Source organism: Balaenoptera physalus (genome assembly GCF_965194825.1).
Source record: "Balaenoptera physalus genome assembly, chromosome: 6".
Lineage (NCBI taxonomy): Eukaryota > Metazoa > Chordata > Mammalia > Artiodactyla > Balaenopteridae > Balaenoptera > Balaenoptera physalus.
This window is the reverse complement of record NC_138885.1, coordinates 132978746-132994911: the sequence shown is the minus strand read 5'-3', so window position 1 is coordinate 132994911 and position 16166 is coordinate 132978746. Positions and strand designations below refer to the sequence as shown.

The 16166-nt window shown below is 45.7% G+C and overlaps 1 long non-coding RNA gene across 1 annotated transcript; it reads left to right on the top strand.

Annotated features, from left to right (window-relative positions):
- Positions 1–376: 376 nt before the first annotated feature.
- LOC309663022 lies at positions 377–7881 on the top strand. Its single transcript, XR_014265077.1, has 2 exons — positions 377–2020; positions 2112–7881. It is a non-coding gene; the product is annotated as an uncharacterized lncRNA (long non-coding RNA).
- The last annotated feature ends 8285 nt before the right edge of the window (positions 7882–16166 follow it).

The following is a 16166-nucleotide window of genomic DNA, read 5'->3' as shown; positions in this document are numbered from 1 at the left end:
TAGTTGTGGCGCACGGGCCTAGTTGCTCCGCGGCATGTGGGATCTTCCCAGACCAGGGCTCGAACCCGTGTCCCCTGCATTAGCAGGCAGATTCTCAACCACTGCGCCACCAGGGAAGCCCAGCTTGTGTATATTTGATTTATAGAAACAATAGAAGTTCAACAGAATTTTTTCCTTGGGTTAAGAAAAACGTCACAGCACTTCTTTCCCTGAGGTACATTTCAACTACATTGACTAAGGAATTTAAAATGTGAGTTTATTCTTAAGCAGAAAACAGAAAACTACCCGAATATTGAATAATTTCAGTCTGGTGTGCCATTCATACTTAATATCATGAATTTGCTTGGGTTTGATAAAATTTTTAACTTTCATATTACGTAAGAGTAAATAGAGACAAGAACGTGTTAACATAGCAAAAGGTTGTAGGGAATCAAGTTCATTATCCCTTGTTGATAGTAAAGATTTTGTATACAGGACAATATTTTTAAACACGAATAGGTTATAGAGCATTCAAAGCAACTAGAAGATGAAGAAAGTAAAAAATGACTAGTGATTCTAGGATTATATGCTGATAAAGCAGGTGGGTGATGGACTATCCTGAGTCATGGGAAGAGAATCAGAAAAGAGAAGGAGGCTTCCCTGGTGGCGCAGTGGTTGAGAATCTGCCTGCCAATGCAGAGGACACGGGTTCGAGCCCTGGTCCGGGAAGATCCCACGTGCCACGGAGCAACTAAGCCCGTGAGCCACAACTACTGAGCCTGCGCTCTAGAGTCTGCGAGCCACAACTACTGAGCCTGTGTGCCACAACTACTGAAGCCCGTGCTCCGCAACAAGAGAAGCCACCACAATGAGAAGCCTGTGCACCGCAACAAAGAGTAGTAGCCCCCGCTCGCCGCAACCAGAGAAAGCCCATGCATAGCAGTGAAGACCCAATGCAGCCAAAAATAAATAAATAAATAAATAATAAAATTTTAAAAAATGTTTAAAAAAATAAAAAGAAAAGAGAAGGAATTTCTAGAAATCCCTCCTGCAGAAATTCTTGTACATAGAAATAATGATCTTGTTCAAGGCTGCTTATAGCAATATATTTGTAGTGGTAAAAACCCGAGGCATCCCAAATGTACATCAACGGAGGAGGGTTATACTTCCTTATCATAGGAAAATGAATAATGAAGAATATTAATATAGAACACTGTCCTTTTTATGATCAGGGAGCTAGAATATCATTAGGAAAATAGGAGCTACATTAATCATTGAACAGAGAGAACTGAATATAGGGAATTAGCGAACAAGGTATTGGAAGACTAAGAAGGCAAAAGGGGAAACTGAGGTAACAGATGTAGGGGTTCAGAATGAACTTCCCCCAAATATACCACTTTTGCATGAGGATTATTTTGAGCTAAAGGCAAGTGAGACCCTGTGGGTTCAAGAGAAACTACTGTCCATCCCTTAACTACCTAGAAGAATTTAAATTGGGGATTTTTTTCCCAGAAAAAGAGCTATTACCAGAGATAAATTTTACCTAAGTGGCTCCATCTTTACAGCAGGGCAAACATCCAATTGCTCATCCCATTCCTTAGCTCAAGAGGGCATGCAGCCCTCACTTTGCCTTTCTGTCTCAACCTCTCATGTATGTGGGATCTCTGGCCCTCTCACGTATGTGGGATTCCTGCACGTACGAAATTAATTAGATTTTCTCTTGTTAATCTGTCTCATGTCAATTTAATTCTTTTCTTCCTCCCCTTCATGAAGAAGGCAGCCACCATCCCTCAGGCTGGAGAAGCAAAGGGAAGAAAGTGGGGTGATCAGAATCCGGAAGCTTTGGGAGGAACAGCCCCCACCGGGCACTGGGACCTGGGTCTCTGCAGGCTGCAGTTACACCTCAGGTGCTCAAGGGGGCATCCTGGACTGGGACACAGTTCCCTGGGGGGGCGGAGGAGCTCGGCCTGGCTGGTGCTGACATCTCGGGATCTGGTTGTGCCAGAGGAGGCCAAAAGCTGAAACCAACAGCTGCTGCCAGGTAGAGGGGTGGTCTCAGGTGGAGGCGAGGCTGTCGGCCACAGAAGGTGGGTAGGGTGATGGGAGCTCTCTTCCCTCTGCCTGTTTTCCAGTCTCCCTCTAGCACGCCACGGACAGAGTCTCCCAGGGAGCAGCTGGCAAAGGAGAAACGGGGTTTGCAGAGCTCCAACCGCAGAGCAGGGTACAGAAGGGGTGTGGAGAGGAGAGACAATCGCTCCACCCCCAGCCCACCTGCAATCTGTAGTCCCGCGGGAGCACCGGACGGGAACTAGAGAGCTGTCGGCTCGGCTGCACAGGGGCGGGTGCACAAGGCAGCAAAGGAAGCTTTATGTTTATACTCCGTGAATTTATCATCTTTTAATTCTCTTCCACAACTAGCATACATTAGGACATCACTTTGTATTTACAAAAATTTCCTTTCAAAACCTTTCTTACCTCGCTGCATATGAAAGAAAAACATGACATCCTGACATACCGAGAAAGCAGATACACAGGAGATAGGTCTCCTTAGACGACGGGTTCGGTGAGAATTTTTCCCTTCTGGAAAGTTCCTTTGAAAAACCACCCTGAGAGCACGCACTCACAGGGATGCTGTCCGCCAGCCTTGCTCCGCTCAGGGAAGTGGCCTGTGCCGCTAACATGCTCAGCCCCCTCCCTCCTGCCCCCGCAAGCTGGTTCCTGGCCCTGCTGTAAATCTCATTGAAGCATCCGTGGAATCAGTGGCCATCTTCTTCACCCTCCAAAGTGCCGGCTTGGTTGCCATGGCAACGCCCAGGCTGGGAAACAGGGTGAGTGGTCTCCATGAAAACAGCCCGGAGGTTAGGTAGACGGCCATGGAGATGCTCACACCTCCTTTCTTAAAAGCCCAGACACGTATGGCCCCCGGGGGTGGATCCAAATCTGGTAGGTTGTGCTTTACTGCTTTATCGATGTGTTTCTGCTGCTGTGGATTGATTTTGCACCTGCTTTTGTCTTCTGCTTTAGCCGTTTTCTTCTTTTTTCCTCCCTTCCTTCCTTCCTCCCTCCCTGCCTCCCTCCTTTTCTCTCTGTCTCTGTCTCTGTGTGTCTCTCTCTCTCCTGTATGTCTCTTTCTCTTCTTTCTTTCTTTCATCAGAAAAAGACTGGCTTACCATCCCCCCAGCCCTCCAGAAGACAACAGCCTCAGTGTTTTAACGTTCACCTCCCTGTCTGCAGATTTACAGTCTCCGTGATAACACAGGTGTCTTTATTTTCTTTAATAGCGCTGAAACCACAGGCACTAACACATTAGAGCTGGTGGTGGGACGTGAATTGTGGGCTCTTTACTTTTCAGCGGACTCCTCACCCCCGTGTGTCTCAGACCCAGAATAATAAGTTGGCCCCCATTGCAGCCTTAGGAGCTTCAGTCAAGACTAGAGGGGCTGGAGGGGAATTCTCTGGCAGTCCAGTGGTTAGGACTCTGCACTTTCACTGCTGGGGGCCCCGATAGGGTTCAATCCCTGGTCAGGGAACTAAGATCCCACAAGCCGCGAGGCACAGCCGAAAAACAAACACACAGACAAACAAAAATGCTAAGCAAGACTAATGCGGCTGGAAACGTGTCCTGTTGGCCAGGTGCCCAGCTGGGAGAGGTAAGGGTCCTGCCCAGCCCACTCCTCTGGAACAACACGGGAGCCCCCAGGGAAAGGGGATAATGGGTGCACTGGGAGGTAGGGGGCCTGTATTCTAAGCGAGGGGACACCAGGTCCACTCCCAACGAGGCTACAGTTTTCAAAATGTCTTTCCTTCCCCCTTCCCAGCTCTCCCAGTCAGCAAACTCCTGGGGGAGGAATTCTGGAAAATTCCAGTCAATTGATGAAATGCCCTTTTCACCTCTCTTCAAGGACCCCTTCAAGTATATTCAAAGCCTAAAGAGTTTTCCATCCTGGGGTAGCAGCCGACCCCTGAATCCCGCCAACCTCATGCCAGAATTCCCGGGAGGCTCTGAAGGCCCGTGTCCCCGAGTGTCAGGGACACAGTGACCTGCCAGCTGTGGGGAAGGCTCCCTCCCCAAGCCGGGGCCCCCCAGAGTCCAGACGGGCAGGGTGTGAGCCCCAAGAATATTGAAGAATGATGACAAACGCTAAAGAGGGCTACCACGCTTGTGTTATATTTTTAAGGTTTACATTGAGCAAATGAATGAGTTTAACACAAAAATACAATTAAATTATTCACCTGGTAAATACAGAATTTATTTTATAATTTGAAACACACAGCTTGATGGGCAGTGTGACCAAGTGACTGCACGGGCACGGTGTCCTCCCCTCTCTCTGGCTCTGCAGGCCTCCACAGCCAGGTGGGCATGTGACCTCTGGCAGGAAGGGAGACCTGAGGTGAGGCCCTCTGTGCCCGTGGGGCGGGGCTGGGGCCCTGCTAGCTGCCTGCATCCCTGTGTGGTCCCTGCTCACAGCCAGCGACAGCGTGTAAGGCTCCAGGTCGGCCCCGGGGAGCTGCCCTTCAGGGATGCCCCTTGTACTATTGCATCCTGGCCGTGCTCGGCTTGATCTCTGAGACCTGCCGTTATGTTTTCTCTCTGTGTAGAAACCCACGAAAGGAACAGATTTCACAAATTCAAGTTCAATGCGCTGTGAGTCATGGAAGTGACAGCACTTCCCCACAAACCCCGCTCCATCTACAGACGTACAGCCCTCGGGCGCTGTAGCTGTCAGCTCTGGTCCCGGGCTCCCTCCCAGGACGGGCAGAGGCCACACGGGGTCAGCTCTCAAACAGACAGCCCCCGAGGAAGCACTGCCACGTGTCTGCTGGAAGGGGCCCTAACGGTCCAGAGGCGATGCCCGGGGACCATTTGTCGCGCCCGCCACTCGAGGAGAGGAAAGAAGGGCTAGTGAGACGATCTCTGCATCCAGAACATCACGGCCCCCTGCGCCAGCAGCTCAGCCCATGAAGCGGAGATGACAATCTGCTTTGTGATCCAGGCCCCTCTCCAGCCGCAGCCCCGCCCTCTGCCCTCTGTCCTCTCCATGCAGGGGACGTTTGTCAGTTTTTGGTCTCCCCATTGCTGAACTCTTTCCCTTTGTCTGGGAAATGCCACAGCGTGAGGTTGGGTAGGAGCTGGTACCCACCTCTCACTGCAGGACCCCCCAAGTCTGGACGCTTTCTCCCTGCCCTCCCTGGTAGGTGGGCTCGGGCACGAGCTGGGGGCTTGGTCAACTCCATGTCCCAGCCCAGGCTTCCCTCCACACAGGGAGCAACTTGGCAAAGGTGCCCTTCCTCTAGACAGGCGGACCCAGGCCAGAGAGCCAGGCTCGGCCAAGGGAGCGCAGGCACCAGAATTCAACTGTGGAGCAGGTGGCCTTCCCCCAGGAAGCAGTGCTAGGGGCCGGTCCAGCACGTGGCCTCCAGGGTCCCGGGAAGGTGTTCCCTGTGGGAGCATGCATCGTCTATCCATGAGAGCGCCTCCCTCCCCGGGCTGTTCCTACGGTGAGGATTTGGTCATGGTCTGAGCCTCCAGGCCCCTGAACTTCACCCAGCCTGGGTGTCTTTGATTCTCTGAGACCACACAGTAACTCTCCAGGAAGCTCCTTTTCTGCCTACAGCGCCAGAGTCAGTTTCTGTGGTTTGTATCCAAGAACCCTGGCTGCATCCCACCACTCAGAGCACCAAACTCCTGCTTATCTCTTGCCCGAGGCCTTTGCACTTGCTGTTCCCTCTGCCAGCAACACCGCTCCTCTTGCCCCCCAGCCTGGCTCTCACCTCCTCACCCTCAGCCTCACCTCACTGACCCCATATCTCCCAGGTGTCCCCCGGCCCAGCATATGCCAAACCCCAGGATAACTGTCTGGGCACCGGCTTAAGCTGTGCTGAGACACTGAGCTCCCGAGGCAGGGGTGTCCATTTTCACTCTCTCGGGGCTTCGGGGCCCAGCACATTCCCTACAGGTGGCAAACATCATCGGTGCCCTGTTGCAGGAAAAGCCTGGATCACATCCATCTCCAGCTGGTTCTCTTGCAGATTTGCCAAAGACGTTTCTAGCTTACTTTGAGTTTCACATTACAGGGGAGTTTTCACCACTTGAGTGACAAGTGAACTTGTATGGGTGCTTTGTGGCCAGAGTCAGGCTGGTATTTTCCCGAGGAGGGTCTTTTGGGCAAGGGGTGAGAAGGCAGACGTTCGCTCCACTTTCTCCCCAACTGGGAGAAAGCAAAAGTGTGGTTTTCCTGCAGCTCTTGAAACACGATGGCTGCCCCTCTTGTCATCAGAATTTACCTCAATCCTCCCACGGTTGGAGCCTGACTCAGGGATTCACCCACCCCAGGCTCAGGAAGCAGACATTACAATGGGAAGGAGAAAAAAGAAAAAGAAGTAGAAAACAGAAAAGACCAAAAAAAAAGTGATGTCCTGACATTAGTAATTCTTTTAGTTAGTGTTTAAAACTATTTTGGTAAGTTGTTAAACTTATGACTGGTAGAATTAAAAAGAGGCTGCCAGCCTTTAGACTACCGTGGAATATTAAAGTAGGCAAAACATCATTTATATTGCAAGAGAAAATAAAAACTAACACTAAACACAATTTCTTAAAAAGGGCAACAAAATAAATAGGACATAAATCAGATTTATTCCATATTACAGTAAGGGCACATGGATCAAATTTCCCTCAAAATGGCAAACTCAGATTGATTTTTTTTTAATCTGAAGATATTTGCTTGCGACACACCTAAAAATAGACACAGAAACGTTAAAAATAAAAATAAGACAAAGATATACTTGGCAAACGTGAATAAAATAGAAGCAGGAATAGAAATGTTCAAAAAGAGGCAAAAGAGGATTCAGGGAAAAAGCATTAAATAGGTCAAAGATATAATTTTATATTTGTAAAAGATTCAGCATAAATTGGGCGTATGGTCCTGAATCTTTCCTCCTTTTTTTTTAGTGTCCTCTTGTCTTCTTGCAGACAATTTATTATTTGTCTTTCATAAATATGTTGCAATTCGCCCCTCAGTTTCTCTTTTGACTTTTTTCAGATTTTTTTGACTTTGAAATATTTTGCCAGATTAAAAAAAATAAAGCCAAGCATATTAGTATATTTCATCATGTCTTTTGGGTTTGTGTCATTCTCCGAAAGGCCTTCTTTGCACCAAAATTACAAAGGTAGAAACCTTTTTTCCTTTAATAATTCTAGGGTTTAGTGTTTTACACTTTGATCTTTGATGCATCTGGAATGTATTTTTGTATAAAAAGTTAGGTAAAGGCACAGCTGTTTCCTCCAACACAGATAGGCAACTGACCCTATCTTTCCTTTGTTGATTTGCGAGGCCACTTTTCTCACACTCTAAACTCCTATGTGAATCTTGCTGTACTTCCGGAATCTCTGCTTTGTTAGTTGTTCATGGCTCTTTACATCTAAATAAATCATAATTCATAAAGCCAAGAGTTTACAAACACAACGTAAATTTCATGGAAGCCAGGTTCTAGGGGAAACTTTTCATGCACAGCTGTCACTTTCTGGCAGAGCAAGTAGAAAGAGCATATTGAATAATTAGAATATGGTAGATTTTTTTTAAATTTAAATAATAAACTATCACGTAACTACATTTCAAACTCTTTACCTACAAAGAATATACAAAGAAGCCCATATAAAAAGTGGCTACTTGGGGGGAGGGATAAATCAGGAACTTGTGATTAACATACACACAGTACTATATGTAAGGTAGATAACCGGCAAGGACCTGTACAGCACAGGGAACTCTACTCAGTATTCTGTGATAACCTATATGAGAAAAGAATCTGAAAAAGAATGAATATATGTATATGTATAATTGGATCACTTTACTGTACACCTGAAACTAACACAACATTGTAAATCAACTAGACTCCAATAAAATTTTTTAAAAAAGTGTAGATGGCTACTTGCTAGCTACAAAGAGAGTATCATTAAAATTCCCAGAGGCAGAAATCTCATAGGTCCCATCCCCGGACCACAGTAACAATTTCCTCGTATGAGGTGATATCAGTAACAATGGTTAAACAAAAAAGATCATCCACTAAAAATATTAAATCCATATACTGCATATGTAGAAAATACACTGAGAACTCTAATAGCAAAATGACGCTTTTCTATTTTTTTTTCTTCCCGATGGGCTTTACAGTCATTTTATCGAATTCTAAAGGATTATTCTAATGGGATGATGAAAATGGCATTAAACCTAAAAATTAATTTGGAAAGGATTCACATTTAAAAGATGTTCTCTTCCCATCCAGTATAGGCTATCTCCGTCTATTTTTTTCAACTTTCTCTTATATCTCTCAGTAAAGTCTTATCATTTTCTTCATGTAGGTCAATACATTTTCAAAGCTAGCACAATTCCAATACCAAATTCTTACTAAGACAATACAGAAAAGGAAACTCTACACACATCACATTCACAAATATAGAAGCCAAAGTCCTAAATAAAATCCTAGCAAAAAGAATTAAGTGGTGTATTAAAACAAGAGCATAGCCAAACCAAATAGAATTTATCATGGGAATTTTATCATAGGGAATTTATATGAGTAAAGTTAATAGTTTCCTTTTGTGATTGCATCTTGTGAAAACAGTTGTCGTTTTCTTCACTAAATTTGGATGATATATTGGAATATCTGGTCATGGGGCCTACGTAGGGCTTACCCTATGTTACCTGGGGCACTTCAAGGAAATAGGCAGTTATTCTCTCCAGAGTAGCTGAAACCGAGATAAAAATAAGACTCCCAAGTGACTGTGGGTCAGAAGAGATCTGCCATGTTATCAAGACACCAGGAATGGTCCAGTGGTTAAGACTCTGTGCTTCCAATGCAGGGGGCATGTGTTCGATCCCTGGTCGGGGAACTAAGATCCCATATCCCGCGTGGCATGGCCAAAAACAAAAAACAACAACAGAAAACCAAATAGGACCCCCAAATCAGCAGGCCCAAGAGAGGAGGCTCCAATTTCCAGGTACCAAGCTGCTCTCCCTGGGCACCAGAGGGTTGTCATCCATCAAGGACACTGTGACGGCCGCCTCTGGATGGCACGAGATCTTACACAGACACTGCTCATGCACAAATGCCCCGTCTGTCTCTGCCAGATCATCCTAGAGAAGGCAGCAGGGCCTGAGAACCAAGTACTTGTCAGACCCTCTGATGTCCTGGGGAAGGCTGCCTCTGCTGCCCCCTTGTGGTCACCCTCCTGTGGGCACAATGAGGCTTTAGGCTGCCAGGCTGAGGCTGGTACAGAGATCTTCTATCTCAAAGAAGCTGTACCCCCTCACCTGTCCACGGTCCCCGTCTGGGTGCACCATACTACCCGAGGCCCATCACAGGGTATCCGGACCCTTCCTGCTCCCAAAGGCCTCCTTCATTGCTAACTCCTCCCTATTTTCGGGAAATCCTCACGGGAAATCAAGGAAGATCTTTCCTTTTCTTCAGCAAGGCCCGAGTCATTATTAGGTCCCCTTTCAAAGAGTGAAAGAAAGGTTTGGATCTCCAAGAGATTTAGACAGAGGGTCTGTCAACAAAGGCTCTTCATTTTCTACTCAGTTTTCTACTAGACAACTAGCAGCTATGTCCCACGTGGATTTCTGAGTCTTCTACTGGGGAGTTTCTATCTGTATTGCTCAGCTCAGGCTGTCACCACAAAACACCACAGACTGGGGGTCTTAAACAGCATATGTTTTCTCACAGTTGTGGAAGTCTCTGAAAATCCAAGATCAAGTGTCAGCAGGGTTGGTGTATGACAAGTCCTCCCTTCCTGGTTTGCAGACGGCCGCCTTCTCACTGTGTCTCCACGTGGGCTTTCTTCTGTGCACACGTGGAGAGAGAGACAGAGACAGAGAGAGAGATATCTCTGTGTCTCTTCCTCTTCTTATAAGGACACCAGATTAGGGCCCCATCCTTATGCCCTCATTTAACCTTAATTACTTCTCTAAAGGCCCTTTCCTCCAAATACAGTTACATTGGAGTTTAGTGATCCAACATATGAACTGGGGATTGGGGGACACAATTCATTCCATAACACCATCCTTTGACTTGTTTCATAAAATTAAACAGGAGTGGGGAGCTTCCCTCCCACAACTCTTGTATTAGGATCTTCACACAGAAAGAGGTTTATTCAGAATCAAGTTCTATGGCCACAGCCAGGTCTCAGCTTCCCATCTACTTCTCTTTGATGTATCTGTACTGGTCTTGTCCATCTTCTTAGGCCCCCCACCTCTCACATACACCTTTCTTCTCCACCTTTCTCTGCTTCCCTGAGACTCCCCAGCTCTCTGCCTTCTGATTGGATGCAGCCAGTGGGAAGCACTGGCTGAGGTCCTCAGAGGGCAGAAGAGACATTGGAGTATTTATACCTCTCGCTCTCCCCGCCTGGCTGTGGCGCCGTAGGAGCTAGGTGCCTCCGTGGCTGCAGCTGTGACCAAATCCCTTCCATGGCTCCGCATCATACCGGGCTCCCCGCCCTCCTGGCTCCCTTCGGCCTGCTCACGCTTCTGTAAATAGTCCCTTCACCCACCTCCCTCCATCTGGCTGAGGCCATTTCCTCAGCCGCTGGATCTCTGGAGGCTCATCGGCTAACTTTACTTTTGTCTTGGGGCTCCTGCTATGCTCACAACTGCAGCAGGTCAGCCTTTGGAAGCCTGGCCCTAGAGAAGGAGAGGGTGAGAACCCCGCAGTCCAGCTTCTCATCTCCACCCCTGGAGCCCACGCACGCCCTCTCTGCCAAGCTCAAGTAGAGCCCCCCTCTAGAGGGGAAATTTAAGCCCTCTTATCAGACCAACATCACAAGTCAGCGAGGATCCCGGGCTCATTCAGGAGCTGGGGATGGGGGTGGGAGTGAACAAGGGTCCCTCTCTGTGGGTGAAGAACCAGGAAAACAGAAATGCACCCCTCAAGCCGGCAACCTTGCTCTAGAATGTCAAGCCCCCAGGGAGAGCACAGAGCAAATGCAGAGTCCTGGATGAAGGGCTTAGGACAAGGGGCATGGGTGTGGAGGATGAGACCCGAGAGCCTGGGCTGCCCCTCTGTCACCTGCAGGGGTGGGAGCACATCTCTTTACTCCTCAGCCAGTGATTCTTCTCTGTAGTCCACGGCTGGCTCTTCACTGAGCAGAGCAGCCTCATAGCAACCCTGCTGGAAAGCTCTATTCATGGGGTCTGATCACGTAGATAAAACAGTTTCTTTGTTCAAGAAATCCATTTTTCAGGAAAGTAAGCGTTAGCCCCTCCCCTTCCGCCTCTTTTTATTTCTTGACGCTTTTCTTTTTTCTGATTAAATGTTGTCATCTTCAATCTTTTAACCCTTCTTTGACACCTATTTGTATAGCACTTGAGAGCAACGATGGGGGGAAGAAATACCTGAAAGACAGAAACACGGATCTCTTTTCTCCTAATTATAATCACTCCAGCGTTCTGGACCTCTTGGTCCAGAATTCCAAGGAGGTTAAAAATAATCTGTAAGTCTGAGAACACATTTGACTTGCCTGTAACCATTCCAGCAGCTGTCTCACAGCTGTCCTAACAGGGGTGCATCTGTTGACATGGAGATAGATTGGAGGTCCTGAAGAGGTAAATTGCTCATGCCCGGAGACATCTATAACATAGCCTCTTCTTTCCCTTTTTTATCTAATATTTTCATTTATTTTAAGGTCCAAACTTATTTCTTTATATCCATGAGCTAAGATGGCCAGGTCAATATATAGAGCCCTTCTTTCCTTCCGCCTTTCCTGATCTTGCCAATTACAGAGTCCACCTCCAGGGTCTCCTTCCTACATCGTAGAAACACTACTGAGTCTGGACCCCTTTGAGAATCCGAGGAGAGTGATAGGTCCTCTCTCCTGGAATATGAACACACAAAACTGAATTTCCATTCCATCCCAGGGGTTCATGGAACTGTGATGAAATCTGTCCCTGGGCCAGCGAGAGTCTGATTCTCTCAACGTTGTCAGATAATGACCTGGATCAGAATCCCCTGAGATGCTAGTGAAAACATGCCTGTTCCCAAACCTGAATGAGAATCTTTGGGATGGATGCCAGGAATCTGGATATTTGATAAGCATCTCGGGTGGTCTCTATTTCCAATGAACTTTGAGAGGCATTGCTAGGGTCCCATCTACCCCCAAATCCCTGAGCTAATCTGATTCTTTCCCAAACTATTCAAATTACTTCACACTGAACTGATCCATCCAGGCCCACACCACGTTTTACCAGTCAACACATTCTTAGCTTGACCATAGCTATAGATGGAGAATTTGGATTACCCAAAATCTTATCTTCATTATTCTCCAGATCAATGACTTTAGTGTATTTTAATGTCAGCTCTTAATTATGAGGGTTTTGCTCTTGAAAGGTAACATGCCATTTGGACAGCTTTCCTTGGAGCAGCTTTTATATTCAAGATACAACAGTAAAAAATGACAATTAAGTTCCCATTAAGAGTGCAGAGCTACCAAGACCTCAGCTACCAGTCTTATTTTGGTTAACATGGAATACTATCACCTTCTAAACCACACTCATTCTATTGCAAACAGTAGTATTTATAGCTTACTCTAAGTGAACATTTTAAACAAAATATTTAGGCATAGAGAAAACCCACTGAAATAGGACCCTTCAGATTTTTTCCAGTGAACTACCCTAGTAGCGTAGGAGAATCAACATGCACCCCAGGGGTCTGGGATCTGAAGGTGCTGCTACAAGTGGGGAATTTCTTTCAAGTACTGTGTTTGACCATAAAAATGGTTGAAACTTTTTGCATTTCCCAATATAACTTATTTATATTAAAAAAATCATGTGTTTCCCCTCAAATTTTCAAGTAAAATCAATGTGTCATGAAAGTGTTTCACATTTATTCGGACTTCGTATACTTCTAGGCACACTTTTCATGTGCCATTTTAGAAATCTGACCTTATAGCCTTTATATTTCTGCATATTTTTTGAATTGGTAAAACTGTCTTTATTCAATGATTGTATATGTAGAAAATCCTAAAAAACGGACCTAAAGACTATCAGAAGTAATAAGTGAATTTAGAAATGCTACGAGATACAAAGGCAATATACAAAACCAACTGCATTTCTACATATTAGCAATGAAAAAGTAGACAATTACCTTTTTTTTTTTTTACTGGTTAAACAGATTTTATTCACCTTTATTCCCTATTAGAATAAATTTTTAAATACACTACTTACCAATTTACCACCATATTTGTTTCCAGGCACATTCTGGCCTGAAGAATAAGCCAGTATTAATAGCCCCCGTGCACCATATGCTCTTACTGGACGAAGCCCTACGCAGGTAGGCAGGACTCTGCTCCTTTGCTCTCTCCTGAGAATCGAGCCAGACACGTAGTTAACGCTCAGTGGATGGATAACAACACAAATGCATGAGTCACCATTTAGTTGAATTCACTTTTCAATCATTGGTTGAATCCTTGGTTGCTGACCTCCATTCACCCTCCAACTCCACGTGATTTGTTTTAAGAGGATCAAGCAGGAAACGTTGCCAATGGCATTGCTCAACGAAGCTTTGGTTCTTCCTGTCTCAGAATCCAATGTATTCTGTTCATAGCATGGGCATTCATCACCGTCTGTTCCCTCACGTTGTAACTGCTCAAGCAACTCAGTTGTGGAATCAGTTAACATTTCTGTCACTGCAAGGCTACATTCTTCACTTACGTGATGAATTTCTGCAAAGGTTGACCTCTTTTCTCCACCAGGGTGCTGCAGATGCTAAATGCAGGATGGCTGCTGCTGATTCCTTCATTAGCGATGTTTCTACTGATGCTGGAAATTGCTCGATGGATTCATGGGAGTCCTTCTGCCTTGGACACTGCTTGTTAATACAAAGGAAAACAGCTGATATCATTCACCTGTGAGTCCTTTTGATACTGGGTAAACAGTTTTCAGTCGATCTTTCAATATAATTCTTTTGTGAAGTACCTGGGCGATGGATTCTAGATGAAGATGGTGTACGGTCTTTACGTTCCAGGCATTTACAGCCTAGCAGGTGAGCCCAGTCTAACAATAAACCTGAAAGGCTTTAAGAGCATCAGCAGTGTATTTATAACAGAAGAATGTTCTCTCCTTCAGTCCTTTCATTTTTTATTTTATTTTATTTTTTTATTGAAGTATAGTTGACTTACAATGTTGTGTTAGTTTCAGGTGTACAACGCAGTGATTCAGCTCTCTCTCTCTCTATATATATATATATATTTATATGCGTATATAGATATTCTTTTTCAGATTCTTTTCCCTAAAAAGTTATTGCAAAATATTGAATATAGTTCCCTGTGTTATTCAGTAGATCCTTCTTGTTTATCTATTTTAAATGTTAATGCCAAACTCCTAATTTATCCCTCCCCCACCCTTTCCCCGTAAATTTGTTTTCTATGTCGGTGGGTCGATTTCTGTTTTGTAAACAAGTTCATTTGTATCTTTTTTTTTTAGTGAAGTAAGCCAGACAGAGGAAGACAAATATAATATATCGCTTCTATGTAGAATGTAAAAAAAAAAAAAATTCTTCAGACTTTTCAGAATGGCACGTCTCACCACTGTGCAGACATATCCTCTCCCGACCTTTTGCTTTTCCTGACGTCCGGGTTCTGCACTCTGCCCGCCCGCCTGCGTCCCCTCGTCTCTCCAGGGCGTCCCTTCCCCTCTGCGCGCCAGTCGGAATTCTCCCTTCTTCTCTAGACTATTACATTCTCTTAACTTATTTTTAATTTTTTTTTTAAATTTGCAATCTGTTGGGTATAAAGGAAACAGATTGGATGCAAGGAACTGTGTAAAGCAAGATGTTAGGAAAGCGCTGCTCAGGGATATTTTGGGATAAGAGTAATGATAGTAGGAACCCGGATTGAGTCCGGGGCCTGGGCCACGCCCTCTTCTAAACTCTGTTCGGGGAATAATTCCTGTGATTCACAAAGGGGCCACATGGGGTAGACATTAAGGTTACAGAGGAGGAAACCGAGGCAGAGAAAAGCGAAGTCAGTATCACCCAGGGCAGAGCAAGCACCCTCACTACAGACGTGAAGCAGAGTCTACCTGGGAGGCTCTCACTGGCCCCCACGAAAAGCCACTCGGCGGCCTGGCCCCCTCCTGCGGCTCCAGCGCCTTCTGGATACTTTCTTCATCGAATCTTCACAATACCTACAGGGTGTGGGGATAACGGTGCACTTTTTACAGATGAGAAAAATGACGTTGAGGGTGGTTAGAAAAGTTCTCCATAGTCACAGAGCCAGCAGGTAGAAAGAGAATGCAGGATTCTAGCCCCAGTGTGTCTGTCTCCAGAGCCCGTGTTCCTGACTGCTCAGCCCCAGGGTTGACATGCATGTGTGTGCGTGTGTGCATAAATTATATAATTTATAATTATGGACCCATGCTACAACCTCGTGCAGTTTCCAGCCATCAGTAACCTGTGACCTGCACGGCATGTACCTGGGGACACATCAGGCATGCTTTACCCCTGCTTGCTTATCACAGCATTCACGCTCCCTGGGTTTCAGTCATAGATCTGGATTGCTGACCTGCAAAGGTTTCATCCATTAAAAAAAAAAAAAATAAAAAAGCCAGCCTGTGTCTCTTCTCAAATGTTCAGGTTGGTTTTGCGGCAGGACTGTAGTTCTTGAGGGGCAGGTGGAGGTCTTGTACGATTTCAAAATAGTACGAGTTCTGACATTAAGGCCGAATTTTTTTTTCCCTGCAAAAATGAATGCTTAAACTTTTCGCATTTCTGTGCTTTAATTATAATTGAAATAAGGTATCATTACAAGAACGTTTAGTTTTTTGAAAATTAAAAAAAAAAAAGATAAAACATTGTTATATATTGAAATGCTGGAAAGATGAACTCCCTGGGGCTTTAATGGCCCTGGCAGCTCATCTGCCATCATCCAGAGTCTCTCTCTGCCTGCTCCACGCTCCTGCATAGAGAATAAAGCTTTCCATGTACAAAGCAACCAAATTTTCCTAGGAGAGCTGGGATTGAAGCCAGTCATTAGGATAAATTAGGATGGAGGGGGATCTTTTCATGCCCACTTTTCTGCTCAGAACCTGAGACGGTCTAAATCAGAGTTCTTTGCATGAAGAGATCTTCTAACTGGGAGGGGGTGTTCAAGGGCCCTTGAGCCCCTCAAAACTGCCAAGGCCTTCACTTCATCCCTACGTATCCCC